The sequence below is a fragment of the Hylobates moloch genome, unplaced genomic scaffold, assembly GCF_009828535.3.
Source record: "Hylobates moloch isolate HMO894 unplaced genomic scaffold, HMol_V3 SCAFFOLD_1, whole genome shotgun sequence".
In the NCBI taxonomy this organism is placed as follows: Eukaryota; Metazoa; Chordata; class Mammalia; order Primates; family Hylobatidae; genus Hylobates; species Hylobates moloch.
Window position 1 is genome coordinate 71,180,604 of NW_026652276.1, and position 17,233 is coordinate 71,197,836.

The 17,233-nt window shown below is 40.0% G+C and overlaps 1 pseudogene; it reads right to left on the reverse strand.

The window, feature by feature from the left end:
* Nucleotides 1-16,708: 16,708 nt before the first annotated feature.
* Nucleotides 16,709-17,025, reverse strand: LOC116809538 (small integral membrane protein 26-like; annotated as a pseudogene).
* Nucleotides 17,026-17,233: the final 208 nt, after the last annotated feature.

Below are 17,233 nucleotides of genomic sequence, written 5' to 3' on the forward strand. Positions count from 1 at the left end.
AAGAGAATGTAAACTATCTCACTAATAAATTTTTATAATGATTACATGTTAAAATGATAATGTTTGGGATGTATTGTGTTAAATAGGATATATTATTAAAATTAATTTTATCTGCATCTTTTTACTGTCTTACATGGCTACTAGAAAATTTAAAAGTATATATATGGCTCCTGTTATCCTTTTATTGGACAGGGATGGTCTAGAACATAGTAGAGGCTTGAGTCAGGGTCTTAGCAGGCAAAAGAAAATACATTCATTTTGGATTCTGAAGAGATGTTAATGAAGGGGCAGTTTACAGAAGTGTGGGCAAGGTTAAGGAAACCCACAAAGGATGCTGAAGCACCAAGAGACTAGCAAAAGAGGGGAGCAGTTAGCCTACAAAGGAGAGGAAAAGCCGTTACTAGAGCTGGTGAGCACTGGAGGTGCCTAAGAGGAGCACCCAGCAGGAGCTCTAGTTCCCGTCACTGCTGGAACCATGCCTTGCTCCCACTGGCTGTAGGGAATCAGAAGCTGGAGGGCAGAGATCCTGGATGATGCAGCCCTTAGGGGACCACTCCCACCACCCTGGGCAGAGAAGAATGGAGAATACGTGAGGGCAGGAGGAGAGCATGGGATAAAGAGTAATGAGCACAGAGCTCAGTACATTTGTTCAGTGAATGAGTGAAATGAAACTAGTCACTAAGGAGAGAATGGAGGACGGTGGAAAATTAACTTTTTCCCATCTGGAATTATTTTGCAGTAGTGCTTTTCAAACTGTTCTGTGACACTGAAGAGTTCAGTGAAATTATGTTAGGGGTTCCACAGACATTTCTTTCTTGTTCTAAATATGTATATTTCTAACTATTAAAATACTGTCCTCGATGATGGGTGCGGTGGCTCACATCTGTAATCCCAGCACTTTAGGAGGCCAAGGCAGGTGGATCACTTGAGGTCAGGAGTTTGAGACCAACCTGGCCAACATGGTGAAACCCCATCTCTACTTAAAATATAAAAATTAGCCGGGCTTGGTGGCACATGCCTGTAGTCCCAGTTATTCTGGAGGCTGAGGCAGGAGAATTGCTTGAACCTGGGAGGCAGAGGTTGCATTGAGCTGAGATTGCAGCACTGCGTTCCAGCTTGGGCAACAGAACGAGACTCCATCTCAAAATAAATAAATAAATAAATAAATAAACTTGCCTAAAGGACAGGAACATGCACATCCAAACGTGTTATATATCAAAATTTTTAACACATGGGAAACAGGTCACGTGTCAACTTGTGCTGCCAGGTGAATTTTTGTGCAAGCCTAAAAACAAGAGTTCCTCCTGTCCCTTTTGTGCTTTTATTTGAATATCATTTTTTATTCTTTTAATTTTTCTAGTCAGTCTCTGCTTATCCATTAATTGAATATCTTAAATGTGTCACTAATTAACGTTTAGGTCTGCATTAGTCTTTTAGAAAAATTCAGGTCGACATGTGTCCATTTATATAAAATTGCACACATTAGTATACCACTGTAACACATGGGCACAGGTCAATTAAATGCTGAGCAATGTTCAGGAATGTGTATTTGACACGTGTTCATGTCTTATCATGTATCTCACTTGCTATCATGTTTATGTAAAAATGATACATTCATGTTAAGGAATTCTACAATAGCAGATATTGTAGGAATTCAATCTGAAATGCATTTCTGGCCATTTGCATTTGATGTTCCCTATGCCTTGAAGATATTTCCTTCAGCTCTTGGTAAGGCTGAGACTAAGATGTTCCTTAGTTCTATTTATCCTTTTTATCCTTTAGCTTTTAGCTGAAACGTTTCCTCCTTGGGAAAGGCTTCCCTGACCACCTAATCACTTAAGTAGGTTCCCCTCCCCATTCTCTCTTTAAGCCTTATTTCAGCCTTCATAGCACTTACCACAATTGGTAACTGTTTTGCATAATTACCTCTTTATTGGTTTTTGCCTGTTTCCCTAGCAAGAATTTAAATTTCATCAGTGTAGGGATGGGGTCTCTACTTAGCATGGGTCAGGGACTATTTGAGCTTTACCCATATTCATTCATCTACTCACAATCACCTTGTGAGGGCCCCTTTGAAAGACAAGGACACTGAGATGCAGAGAGGCTAAGTGGCCTGGTCAAGGTCTCCTAAGCTATTATATGAGAGAGCCAGGATTCAAACCCAGGAATCAGTGGGGGCCCAAGAGTACAGCAGCATGTTAATATTAAAGGTTTCCAGCTCCAGGTCCCGAAGTGCTAACAAAAACACTGGATTTTTTTTTTCTTTTCTTTTCTTTTTTTTTTTTTTTTGAGACGGATTCTTGCTCTGTCGCCCAGGCTGGAGTGCAGTGGCGTGATCTCCACTCGCTGCAACCTCCGCCTCCCAGGTTTACGCCATTCTCCTGCCTCAGCCTCCCGAGTAGCTGGGATTACAGGCACCCACCACCACACCTGGCTAATTTTTTGTATTTTTAGTAGAGATGGGGTTTCATTATGTTGGCCAGGCTGGTCTTGAACTCCTGACCTTGCGATCTGCCCACCTTGGCCTCTCAAAGTGCTGGGATTACAGGTGTGAGCCACTGTGCCTGACCAGGCTAACATTTTTTGAAAGCTTCCCACAGTGCTGGGTTATGTGAATTATTTTTACTATTACAATAACCTTATGAGGTAGGTACTATTATCCCAATTTACAAATGAGTTGAGACCTAGAGAAATTAAGTACCTTTCCAAAGATCACCCAGCCCAAAAATGGCAGAATGAAGATTTGAACCTATCCTCCTAACCATCTTGCCCTATCACCTGCCTGGAATTCCGATTCTCCTACGTGCTACATGGTACCTTGTCTCAGACCATGCGTGGACATCGATTTCTCATCCATGAGTTGGAAGAATATATATTTGCTGGGCCAGATGCAGTGGCTCATGCCTGTAATCCTAGCACTTTGGGAGGCCAAGGCGGATGGATCACCTGAGGTCAGGAGTTCAAGACCAGCCTGGCCAACATGGTGAAACCCCCTCTCTACTAAAAATACAAAAAAAATTAGTCGGGCATGGTGGTGCACACCTGTAGCCCCAGCTACTCGGGAGGCTGAGGCAGGAGAATTGCTTGGGAGGTGGAGGTTGCAGTGAGCTGAGATCATGCCATTGCACTCCAGCCAACAGAGCAAGACTCCATCTCAAAAAAAAAAAAAAAAAAAAAAAAGTATTTGCTGAGCAGGTCTGTGTTCTCTGGGTGGAGAGCTGGAGGGCGGGTGTATGTAGATGAGTTCATTCTTAGCAGAGGTCACCAGGAAACCTTTTGCTCATTCTAATCTATGTCCTGGCCTCTCCAAATGGTGTTCTTCTTGGGCCTCCCAGTTTAACATTGTCATTTCCCTGTGGAAATGCTGGGAAACACAATATGTGGAAATTAAACAACATACTCCTAAATAACCCATGGGTCAAAGAACAAAGAAGAAATCAAAAGAGAAATCAGAAAATAATTTGAGAGGCAAAAAGTACTTTGAAAGGAGGAAAAATGAAGACACAACATACCAAAACTTGGGGGATGTAACTGAAGCCTCCTGCGTACAGAATAGAGGGGATTTCAAAAAGTTCATGGAAGATTATTAAATTAAGATAAAAATGAAAAATATAAGCTTTATTTTTCAACATAAGCTCCATCAAGTCCAAGACTCTTTTGTAAACAATGATACCAGCCATTTAGTCTTTTCCTAAAGAACATAGGGTCCTGGGAGTGTAACCACGTCAAGGCAGTCTTTTTTTTTTTTTTTTTTCTTTTGAAATGGAGTCTCACTCTGTCACCCAGGCTGGAGTGCAGTAGCGTGGTCTCAGCTCACTCCAACCTCCACCTCCCGGGTTCAAGCAATTCTCCTGCCTCAGCCTCCCGAGTACCTGGGATTACAGGTGCATGCTACCATGGCCTACTAATTTTTGTATTTTTAGTAGAGACGGGTTTTCGCCATGTTGGCCAGGCTGGTCTGGATCTCCTGACCTCAGGTGATCCGCCCACCTCAGCCTCCCAAAGTGCTGGGATTACATGTGTGAGCCACCGTGGCCAGCCTTGACATTAGTTCTTGCTTCAATTTTATTAATAGCAGAATTCATGTTGCTCTGATGGGGGCTCTTCTCAAACTGATGTCTTATCCTTCTTAGTGCCCCAAACTGGATCCTGTTCAGACATGCTATAACAAATTAGTATGAGTTTATTTTAGTGCAAACATTTTGAATTCTCTGCATAGTTTTTTGATAATACACATTTTCCATGAATTTTTTTGAAGAGCTCCTCATACGTGTGTGTTTAACTTATTTCTATCCTCTCTTTCACATGATTCACTTTTTTTAAAAATGTATTTAAGCAACACTTACTGAAGGCCAACTCTGGGCCAGACACTGTGCTGAGGTTTGGAGACACGGATGACCAGAACACGGTCACAGTCCTCTAGGGATGCTAGGCAGATGGAGCACATAAACTAATGATTACACCAATTAATTGGCCAAGGATTTGAACCAGGATTCTAGTCAGCAGGACCAGAGGAAAGATACTGCCCTTTTGGCCTGTTACAGTCTCATTTTGTCTTTTATTTTATCCTCCTCCAGCTTTCCTTTTCTCTCAAAGACTTTCTTTTCTGGCTATCTCATGTTCCCTTTTTTCCTGCTTTTTAATTATTTATACAACCAATTCCAGGTGACCTCTTTTGTGAATTTTATACAATTAATGCTTGGCCCCCCAACTGCTAGAATCTGGATTTAATCCTCCACCATCAGCCCCCGACTCCCCAGAATGATGAATGCTCAGGGAACAGGGATTAATTGTAACATTAGCCTAAGGAAAGCTGAACTAGGCAGTCATTAGTTCTTTACCACTCCCTATTTCCTTGCTTTCCACAAAATTTAGGATTTCTTCCCAACCCACATAGAAATGGCTTTTTAAAAAAAATTTCTCAGTTCTCTGCTCCATCTCCATTGGCACAAACATTACAAATAGATGTCTTGTGACTTCTTTCCTGCTGTCCCTGGAATTGTGGAATGTTGTTTTGAAATTCTTCTTTGGATTTTTGTATCCAGAGTTATATCCCCAATTCTTAGCATACTGCCTGACACATAATAGGTTTTCAATAAATATATGTGAAAATAAATGCAAAGTGAAAAGAGAGAAAAATATTAGTAGATGGTTTTTGCGTGAACAATGTTGCTATGTTTTTATTTAGAAGTTTATGCATCCATTTGACCCCTAAATTATATGGTCCTCAAGAATAAGGGGACTAGTTTTTCTTCTTCTTTATATTCTCTCCTGCCCTGTGCCTAAAATAATACCTGATACGGCACAAAACCATAATCTATATTTGTTGAATGAAGAATAAGTAAAGACTAGACAGCTGATATCTGTGATTGATGTAGATGAGGATTTATATTGTTAATGTTGTCTTAACTATTTTCTCGAACAAAGTGTAAATAACTTGGGTAAATAAACTATAAATGGGATTAGAAGAAGGTCTTAGAGAAGAAACATCATGGGTGGCACTAACGCCGGGGGAGCCCCCGCTTAAGATAGGTGCGCCTGCCACTGTTTCACTCCCCTGGAGAGAGAACTCTGGAGATGGCTTTGCACATGGAATGGGGGTACAAGAGTGTGAACATGTGGCTGTGGGATTTTGTTAACGTAGTAATTTCCTTCCAAACAGTTGAAAAAGACTTTTCTAATCCTATTCTATTGCTGTTGCCTCTGTGTTCTCGCCTCATATCACATTTAAATTCTATGACTTGTCCAGTTAATGTGGACATGCATAACAAGTGGGCCTAGATCTTATTCTAAATGGAAGCCAGAGCCAGTGTCCAGACATTAGGAAAGAATAATTACCCCAAGAGCAGAGCTGTGTTTTCTGAGAGGGCTTTGAGCAGTGTTTATGGAGCCCCAGATGTAAATTTCCGCATTAGACAAGTAAAAAGATTTATGAAACACGTTTCTCCTCTTTCTTGGAGAAAAAAAAAATCTCTTTTGCGAGAAGACTTAGTGTTTGAGTACTTCTTGACCCTTAAGGGAAAGGAAGAAAATTATACCAGAAATCTATGCATGCTAAAATAACATTCATTCAAAATGAGGAATGATTGATTCTTTCCATGTGTTCTTATCCTATTTCAATTTAAATTAATTTTGCAGGAGTCATTAACCATCTCCACAAAATTTGCTGGGTTTTCTCCGAATGCTGGCTTTGGCACACCTGCAGCCAGTGCATGTCTTTATGGTAATCTGTAGGAACAAAAATTAATTTCAGTAAAACAGCTAAATGGTCCTCAAGAGTCCTTACTCATGTGTCTGGTTAGCATTCACCAGGGGCAGTAAACACAGCCTGACAAGGGTGATAAAAATGTTTCAAGGGACCTTTCCAAGTTTTCTCACTATCTTTTTTTCTTTTTTAAATTTGCAGGTGCAAAAATTCCATTTATAATTCTTTAATTCCAAGGGCAATGGGTATCTTGGGGTCTCAGATTCAGGACAAGTGGCCAGCTGGGACACAATATTCTGCTTGCAAGTCATGGCAGGTGCAGAAGGAGGGCAAGCCATCAAAAGTTTGGCCTGTTCTCCTTTTCTCTCTTTTTGTGCTTCCTTTTCCTCTTCTAGATGGGTGTACAATTACACGAGCTGAATTAGTTATCTCCCAAAGCTGTGCTGTTGTACATCCAGGAAAAGGACTTGATTACTCAACCCATGGTTCCAGGAGCCTTATTTGGGTTCTTTTGTGCAGCAGAAGAAAAAGTGCTGAGTGCACCCTCTATTTGTTTTGCGATTTGCCTGCTGGGCACATTACTTGCTATCACTCTGGTTTCAATAGATGTCTTTCCACGGAGATTTTAGCATGTCTATATTTAGAAAACAATAAAAGACGTATAAGATGGAAAAATTAGGGGAAAGCAGAAGTGCGCTGAGGAGGAGAGAAAGGGGCAAGAGACAATCATGGATCCTTCTCATGACAGGAGCTTTCCCTAGCATCCAGGCTTGCCTTCTTTCCTGCCTTGCCAAGTGTTCCACTGTGCAATGTGGAGTTATTAAGTGTGCAGATGAGGGGAGGAACAAGAGACAAGGAAAACCTAGCTCCAGTACTCTGTGGTGTCTTTGGAGTGAGTTTTGCCAGGGCATGTACCAGACACAGTGTGAGAATCCAGGAAGGGAGAGACATGTCAGCTGTGATAAGCATATCCATGCAGTTATTATGGCCACATGTAATCTTTGTTGGGCTTTGTCAGCATATGAGCTGCTGATGAGTATGACTTCTTTCCCAACCAGGAATGGTTTGTATGGCTTTTCTGCAAGCTATTGCTGGGAGTTTAGGTTTGGGATTCCTGAGGTGGGTGTAACTAGAACAGGCTCTGGTTTATCTTCACTCAGACTTTGATGATTTGAAAAGATTAACAGGCAAAATACTCAAAGATTAAAAACAAACAAATGGAAAAAGAAAAGAAGGATGGAGAACTTGAAAGCAAGGAAGAAATGACTTTTAGATGGTCTAGTCTCTTGACCTGTGTAGCTATAACGACTTCATTGCACATGATCTCAGATAGTAGGTTAATTTGGTTCTGGGCCTGGTATATGTTTGTTCAATTTTATGTGGTCTCTTTAATGCTGTGTGGAATATTGTAAATTTGTAGTTATTTATTTATGTATATATTTACTTATTTAACTGTACGCCTAGCATAGAGACACAACTAGTTGGGTACTTAACAAATAGATATATGAGTTGCCATAGCTACAAACTACTACTAACACTAGGATGTTCATAGCCATTTTCTTTTCTTTTTTTTTTTTTGAGATGGAGTTTTGCTCTTGTTGCCCAGGCTGGAGTGCAATGGTACAATCTTGGCTCACTGCAACCTCCGCTTCCTAGGCGATTCTCCTGCCTCAGCCTCCTGAAGAGCTGAGATTACAGGCGCCTGCCACCAAGCCCAGCTAATTTTTGTATTTTTAGTAGAGATGGGGTTTCACCATGTTGGCCAGGCTGGTCTTGAACTCCTGACCTCAGGTGATCCACCCGCCTCAGCCTCCCAAAGTGTTGGGATTACAGGCACGAGCCACCACGCCCGGCCCCCATTTTTTTGATATTAAAAATGCAATGAAAAAAGAGAAGAAATGGTTTATTTGGCCAAAAAAACATGATGACTTTAAGATGTATAATTTAACACCAATTTCTTCCTTAAAAAGTTAAAGGCCTGTGATCATTTTAAGTGATATGATTAGGAGAAATACAATTGTGTGATGAAGTAGCCACTATCAGGTTTCAGCTGCCTGGTTAGACTTCACCACAGGACTAGCCCTGTCTCAAAACATCAGATTCCGATGTTGTGAATAAGAAAGTATCCCCCAGTAGTCCATCCTTCTATCGGGGGACATAACTTTCCTCCAGCATTGAATCGCTTTTCTAGGTGGAAAGTTTTGGATATAACTCCATCTGAAATGTTCCTCTCCAGGCCAGACCCCTGAACTTTCCTGAGGAAAGGAAGTGACCCACAACCTATCTCTGCCTCATGGTCTCCATGCAGACTAGAAAAAAGAAAATAATACTATCAGAAAACTTGAGTTCCACTCCTGGCCCAGCCACTCTTGTGCAATGTAGAAAAATTAACTTCATTTCCCTGGACCTCAGGTCCTCAGGGATGTAAAGAAGTGTGCTACTTGCTCTGATACTTCGAAAGTCAGTTTACAGAGTAGCAAATGATGTCATGAAAAGAATGACGGCTTTGGAGTCAGCCAGATCTGGTTCATTCTTCAACAAATCTTTATTTAGCATCTACTATATGCCAGGTGCTATTCTTGGTGCCAGATGCTGCCTACATGAAGCTCACATTTTAATGTGGGGACCAATACTAGTTTGTGGCCTTGGGCAAATCATTTAGCCCCTCTAAGCTTGTTTTTTCCACCTGTAAAATGGATATTATAATAACATTTCAAGATGTGTTGTCAGGATTAGATACAATGATATTTAAAGCACCTATTATACAGTAGAGGCTCAATGAATGGTATGTAAATAATACTATACAATATATGATAAAACTCTTTTTTCAATTGTACAATTCTATCCAGATATGCAAATTATTATTTTTTCATCTCTGTACTGTGTGACTCTAAAGCCATAGACAATCACAAAATTACACTGCAGGTTTAATAAATTTCCTTCTCTTTACTGCCTTAAAAGCAACTTCATTTATCAAAGAAATATTTTTTGAGTCTCTACTATGCATTAAATACTAGGCTGGCACTAGGGATATGGAAATAAATGAGACTTCCCTGCCCTTACTTAGGATCATAGCAGTAAATGTTTGGATTTCACCAGGGTGCCCACTTTTGGAGAGCTTATTCTTCTAGAGTTTATATTAGTTATTGACTGTTTAGAAAGAAATCAAGAAAGGAAAACAACCCTCTACTTGGCAAGTGGGTTAAGCTAAAGTTTTACTAGAGAGACCTAAAGCTCTGTATATAAGACCCCTGGCAATCTCACTCTACTCAAAATGAAACAGATAGAACACATCTTTCCTATAGCTGCCTTAGAGGTAAAATTTAAATCTACCAACATCTTTTGCAACAAAAGAAAATCAATTAAGTTATTTACTATACCCAGCCATATGACCAGTGTTGTTATACAGATTTCAGAGATATAAATGAAAATGAGGAGATATTCCTGGAGCTCAGCAGGAGACATGACACCTGCCCTTGAGGCAGGAGGTAGAATGTGTTCATTTATTTATTTATTTATTTAGTCACGAAAAATCTGTTTAGTAACCATGGCCTTTCAGGAATCACACTGAGTGCTGGGAACACTAAGTGGGAGAACCAATAAAGTGGAAGAACAGTTATTGAGCACCTATTGTGCACCAGGCACTGTCCATCATTTTACCTCCATCATCTCAATGCATTTCCATCAATCCTAAAAGAAATTTTTTTAAAAAAAGGTTGTATGCTTTGACCTCAAGGCGTTCACTGGGGCGTGACAGGACAGAAAGCATCAATCCACAGCAAGAAGGAATGCCATGGAGGAAAAGACCCAGAGCCAGTGAGCTCAGTAGAGGAGAGAATGGTTCACTGTCCCCAGAGGGTAGGGGCAGGCTTTGAAGAGGTTGTGGCATTCTAGTTTTTAAGCAGGAGCAACACAGGTGAAAGAGATCACTACTAGGTAGGCAGGGATACAGATGACAGAGAGATAGGGATTGACAGCACAGACCATTCGTGCTATAGATGCTGGCCAAACCCCAAGGCTCTCAGAGCACCAGGTTACCAGTTGCTTCCCAAGTATTCACCCAGAGTAGTTGCTCGTCTGAGAAGCTCTGTTTCCCTGAAATAATGACACTAGGATTCAGATTTCTAGCCCAATTCATGCTGCACTTGGGGCCTCACTTATAACCCATTCTTGGTTTTATGAAGCAAACAGTTTCCTTCTGCTCTGTGCTCTGTTTTAGAGTCGGGAGCTGATCTTTGCACCGATGCCATGCTAGATCTTTATTTGTTTTGTGCTGATGAGATTTAGGAGTGAGAAGTGGAAAACAAACTGATCCTCTCTATCTCCCACTACTGGGTTTTGATAGATAAAGTGGTCCTCTTGAAGTTTTTCTTCTTTCATTTGGAAAGTGTCATAAGATATAAGTTAAGCTGGGTGCTGTGGCTCACACCTGTAATCCCAGCACTTTGGGAGGCGGAGGTGGGTGGATCACGAGGTCAAGAGATCCAGACCATCCTGGCCAATTTGGTGAAACCCCGTCTCTACTAAAAATACAAAAATCAGCTGGGTGTGGTGGTGGGCGCCTGTAATCCCAGCTACTCAGGAGGCTGAGGCAGGAGAATCGCTGGAACCCGGGAGGTGGAGGTTGCAGTGAGCTGAGATCGCTCCACTGCACTCCAGCCTGGTGACAGAGCGAGACTCCATCTCAAAAAGAAAAAAAAAAAGATATAGGTTAAGCACTAAAGTGCAGTGCCAGGCTGGGAGTGGTGGCTCACGCTTGTAATCCCAGCACTTTGTGAAGCCAAGGCAGGGTGGATCACCTGAGGTCAGGAGTTTGAGACCATCCTGGCCAACATGGTGAAACCCCATCTATACTAAAAATACAAAAATTAGCAGGGCATGGTGTCGCCTGGTGGTAGTCCCAGCTACCCAGGAGGCTGAGGCAGGAGAATTGCTTAACCACGGGAGGCAGAAGTTGCAGTGAGCCAAGATTGTGCCACTGCACTCCAACCTGGGCGACAGAGTGAGACTCCATCTCAAAAAGAAAAAAAAATGTGGCACCAGATAGACATAAGTTCAAATCCCAGATCTACTTCTTATTAGTTGGGTGATCTTGAGCATTGACTTTTCACTCAAATTTGGACCCAAATTCTGAGAGGTGAGATACAACTATAAATTTGGACCCAAATTCTGAGCGGTGAGATACAACTATAAATTTGGAGTGCACCAAGGAAAAATTTAGAGAACTCTTCTTTACTCCTCTGTTATTTGAATAAACAGGTATAACTCAGTGATCACATCTACAGCATCAAGGCCATAGAGAAAGAAAAAAGCAACCACAGGCCAGCTCTCTAACTGGTTTGCTCTTCATTGCCTAATTCAACAAGCTAAATACCTGATCCCAAAGGAAATTATTAAGAGTTTTTTGCAATAAATATTGTATACAGGCTCCACTTTATCATGGAGGTCTGTGATTATGTTTAGAAAACAGCTTTTATTGAAAAGCTAAACTTATGAATAGGTAGGAGGCTAGAACTTTCAACCTACAATAATAATAACAGCAATCATAATAACTTTGGGAGGTGTTTACTATATTCCAGGCACTATTTTAAGCACTTTATTATGAATTGATTCATTTAATCTTATAGTCATCCTATGAAATAGGTACTATCATTATCTCTATTTTAAGATAAGGAAATTAGGCCAGGCACAATGGCTCATGTCTGTATTCCCAACACTTTGGGAAGCCAAAGTGGAAGGATCGCTTGAGGCCAGGAGATTGAGACCAGCCTGGGCAAAAAAGTGAGACCCTGTCTCTACAAAAAATTTAAAAAAATTAGCCAGGCATGGTGGCCTGTGCCTATAGTCCCAGCTGCTTGGGAGGCTGAGGCAGAAGGACTGCTTGAGCCTGGGAGGTCAAAGCTTACAGTGAGCCATGATAATGCCACTGCACTCTAGCCTAGGCAACAGAGCAAGACTCTGTCTCAAAAAAAAAAAAAAAAGAAAAAGAAAAGGAAATTGAGCCACAGAGAGGGACAGTGGCTTGCTGACTTGTCAGAGCCAGGATTTTTACCTATGCTGTCTGCTTTAGAGCCTGTGTTGTGAACCTCTCTGCAGTTCTATAAGCCAACTTCTTTTAAAATAATTATAATAATAACATTTTGTGTTCTAATTATAAAACTAAGTCATGGTAGGAATTTTTGAAAATAGAGAAAGGGGTAAAGAAACTGAAATTATTTATATTTTTATTACCAAGGGATAACATTTATTAACATTTGGGTCTATTTCCTTTTGGAAATTAAATTGCATATATAATTCTCTTTTGAAATAGCATAACACCACATATGACTTTTTAAATTTAATGTTACAATTTGAGCATTTTCCCATGTTATTAAATATTTTTATAAACCATAGATTTTAATGGCTGCAAATATTCCAATTATCTGGCAGTCCCATAATTTACTTTAAAAATCACATAATATTGGGCCATTAGGTTGTTTCCGATGTTCTTGAGAAACGTTGGTTGTACTTGGGCTGTGTTGGTTTCCAGAGGATGCCTTAGCCTGGTACTTTAAAGAGCTGTCCAGGCTGTTTGAAGAGTGTCTAATTTTCTACTGAAGGGACTGTGCCCGAATCCCTGTCCCCCAAGTAAGAACACCCTAAGCCACTGAAGACAGGTGAGAATTTTGAAAAGTCTCTTGAGTATCTGAATTCTCAGTGAGGGTCCAGAATCTTATTCAATTTTTTAAAAACTCGTATTATTTCCCCCTAGTTTAGTAAGTAAAACATGTATCTTGTGTAAAAAAAAAAAAAAAAGTAAACATGAAAATGAACAAACAAGAAAAATAAAATTAATCTAAAATCACACCACAGCACAGCTTGTCAAGTATTTATCTTTGCACACTACACACTATCTTGTTACCTGTTATTTTACTCAACGACATAATACGTGCATTTTCCTATTAATAAATGTAGGTCATCATACCAGATGGTAGCTGATCTCTGCCCAACTGCTCTCCCACCCTCAGGCCTGATCCCTACAGGCAATTGCTTTTCACTGATTTATGTTTGCATGAATATAAAGCACGTTCCTCCTTCTCCATTGTGCCACACCTACCAGAGACTAGTTCTTGTACTTTCCCAACCCAAAGCAGCTGCCCTGCCATCAAGGTGTTGGCCTTCTACTGGAGAAGTATATCATTGAAAAAAATAAAATAAATCTATTAAAAAGTGACCCAAAGTGGTGTTTTTAATAAGGGGGAATAAGGAAATGTGGGAATAAGGAAATATCCAGACCATTTTACAAACCCAAACCCTTTATCCTATTTATGACACAACCTATGGTGTTGAGTTTTTCTTGTGTTTCTCTACCTCGAGCTGGTAGAAAAAGGGCCTATTGAGTTAGCTATGCCCATCTATGATCCTCTGGTTAAATTTCTGCCTCTGACTTTTAAGGAGACACTTTTACCTCATCTTCTTCCTAATTTTCCCAAAAAGGAGAGTCCTATCCAAGTTGTGGCAGAAGCTAAGTCTTAACTTATTTTAAATGACTATGTTTGAAATTAGTAAAGACAGGACTCTGAGCCCCGCCAGGCTGCCCAGACAGGCTTTTTTTGTTTTTGTTTTTGAGACGGAGTCTCACCGTGTTGTCCAGGCTGGAGTGCAGTGGCGCCATCACGGCTCACTGCAGCCTTGACCTCCCTGGGCTCAGGTGTCCTTCCACCTCAGCCTCTTGAGTAGCTGGGACAACGGGCACGTGCCAGCACACCTGGCTGATTGTTTGTATTTTTTGTACAGACGGGGTTTCACCATGTTTCCCAGTCCGGTCTCGAACTCCTGGGCTCAAGCCATCAGCCTGCCTTGGCCTCCCAAAGTGCTAACATTACAGGCATGAGCCACCACACTCAACCCAGACAGACTAAAGGGATCTTTATACTATAAAGGGATCTTATAACTGGAGGAATTGTGAGCTTAGATATTACTATACTAAGACCACAAGTGGTAAAAATCAGATAAAGCAGTAATCATCTTACTTTGTGATCAAATTAATGCAGAAAAAGTAAGAAATGGTTTGACTTTGTAAGCTCTCTGAGAAAATAAGCAGTTTCAGTTAACACTGCTGTCGCAATCCCTATCCCACAGCTTCAGCTTAATCCCGTAGCAACACTCAGAACTCATTTTTATTATAATTACAGTTGACTCTCGAACAATGCAAGGGTTAGGGGCACTGCCCTCCCCCTTCGTCTTGTACAGTAGCAAATTCTCCTATAGCTTTTGACTTCTCCCAAGCTTAACTAACTTAACTACTAATGGCCTCTATTGACCAGAAGCCTTACTGATAAATCTAAACAATTGATTAACACGTATTTTATATATGTATTATACACTATATTCCTACAATACAGTAAGTAAGAGAAAAGACAATGTTAAGAAAATCATAAAGAAGAGAACATACATTGTCAGTTCTGTACTGTATTTATCCATACCGGAAGTTCACGCCATCCATTTACAAGATATATCATCTGTCTGAAATGGTGGCAACTGCAGTGTCTGACCGCAAATTGTGGTACATATCAAGCCATTCAACTTTTCTTTTAATGTCATGACTGTTCTCTGCTTCTTGGGAGCACTTCCAGCATCACTAGTGGCACTTTGTGTGGGTCCCATGATGTTATTCAAGGTTCATGGTATTGTACTAAACATGATGAAAAATACGCAAGAACCGGGGGAGATCACTTTTTACTGCAATATGCAATTTACTGAAGAGACAACTGCTCATAAGGAGATTAGGGTAGCTTGGTGTTTTAAGCAGATACTCCCAATACTTGAGCTCACAATAGCAACAGGAGGTGGCAATGAAATATTACAGTAGTACAGTATGTACTGCTGTTAATTTTATGCAGCTATGATTTAATACTGCATTCTTATGTTTGTTTACATTTTTCTTGACTTCAAATGGCGCCACATATGGTCTGTGTTTTTGTGCATAAGTTTTGATAAATTTTAACCTTTTATAATAGATTTGTGTATATTTTATGGTAGTAAATGATAAAGGCTTAGTATCTTCATATATTTTATGCATTCATGATATACCTTTTTAAATTGTTTCAATATTTCTAGATATGCATGCAGTTCATCTGTTTTTTCAAATTGTCTCAAATCTCCAAAAATGTTTTCAATACATTTATTTTTAGAAATCTGTGTATGTGGAGTCACACAGTCTACACTAGTGTTTTTCAAGGGTCAACTGTACTTATTATAGTCCTACAATATCTTATTATTTTTGCTTTAAATGGTCAATTATACTTTAAAGAGATTTTTCTAAATAACAAAAGAGTCTTTTATTACTACTCAAATAGGTACCACTTCTGATTCTCTTCTTTCCTTTGTGTAAATCTAGATTTCCGTCTGATATCATTTTCCTTCTGCCTCAAGGACTTCCTTTAACATTTCTTATAGTACAGATTTGCTAGTGAAAAGCTTTTAGCTTTTATATGTCTGAAGAAGTCGTTAAGAGGTTTTCACTGGGTATAAAATTCTACATTGACAATTTTTTTTCCGTCAGTACTTTAAAGATGTTGCTTCACTTTCTTCGGGTTTGCATTGTTTCTGACAAGAAGTCTACCTTTCTACTTTCATTCTTACCTTGTTTATTCCATACATAATAAACCCTTTTTTTTTCTGGCTGCTTTTAAGGTTTTTCTCTTTATCTCTGGCTTTGGACAGTTTATCATGTCCCATGGTATAGTTTTCTTCTTGTGTCTTGTGCTTAGGTTTGTCGAGCTTCTTGGATCTCTGGGTTTAGAGTTTTCATCAAAATTGGACAATTTTCAGCCATTATTTCTTCAAAAAAATTTGGTTCTCCTATCTCTTTCCTGTCTGTTATGGATTGAATTCATACATTGAAACTAACCCCCTTCAATCTGCATTTGAAGATGGGGCCTTTAAAGGGGTAATTAAAGTTAAAGTTATAAGAGTGGGGCCCTAACCCAATATGACTGGTGTCCGTATAAGAAGAGGTAGAGACAACAGGGAGGCACACACAAAGAAAAGGCCATGAAAGGAGACAGCAAGAAGGTGGCTGTCCACCAGCCAAAGAGAGAGGCCTCAGGAAAAACAGAATCTGTCAGCATTTTGATCTTAGTCTTCCAGCCTCCAGAAACATGAGAAAATACATTTTAATTTAAGCTACCCAGTCTGTGGTATTTTGTTATGGTAGCCCTAGCAAATTAGTATACTCTGTCTTGGGACTTCAATTACATATATATTAGGCTACTTGAAGTTATCCACTGCTTATTGAAACTGTTTTTTTTTTTTTAGACTTTTTTTCTCCGTCTGTTTCATGAGAACTTTCTTTCTTTTTTTTTAGTTTCCTTCAAGAAAAGATTTACTGCATATTATTAGTGATTATGTTTTACAGCAAAATTAAATATAGGTGCTTTTCACAAACACAAAATGGGAATCAAGGCATCTATCAAATTTAAATGTTGAACCAAGTCTTAGTTTTCAGAATTCAGTAGCCAGTCATGGTTCTGCACCAGGGCCACCAGTCCGTGATTTCCAGTTGTTGAGGATCTTTTCAGTAATTGGAACAAAATCTTCTTTATATGCGACAATTGTTTCCACATAAAACCCTTTTGGGGGTTCAGATAGTTCACTGGGTACTTCACTTGTTGAGCCATCCTTTTGCTATACTTCATCACCTGACAACTTCGCCATTTTCTGGCCAAAGTAAAGCATTGAGCCCACCAGAGACCAGGTGCCAATCCCATAGATCACCAACCAATCCCATAGACCACCAGCATCCACCGGTACCAGGCTGTGAACTGGTTTTGATACATGGGTACACTGGCGGGGGCCTCGATTCTCACAAGCCTGCGGTAGAGGCGGCTCCTTGTGAACTTTCTATTGCTGTGTCTTCAAAATCCATAATTTTTTCTTCTGCATTGTTTAATCTGCCATTATTCCCATGCAATGGCACTTACATTCCCATCCAATGGCACAATACATCCAACGTATTTTCATCTCAGATGTATTTTTATCTCTAAA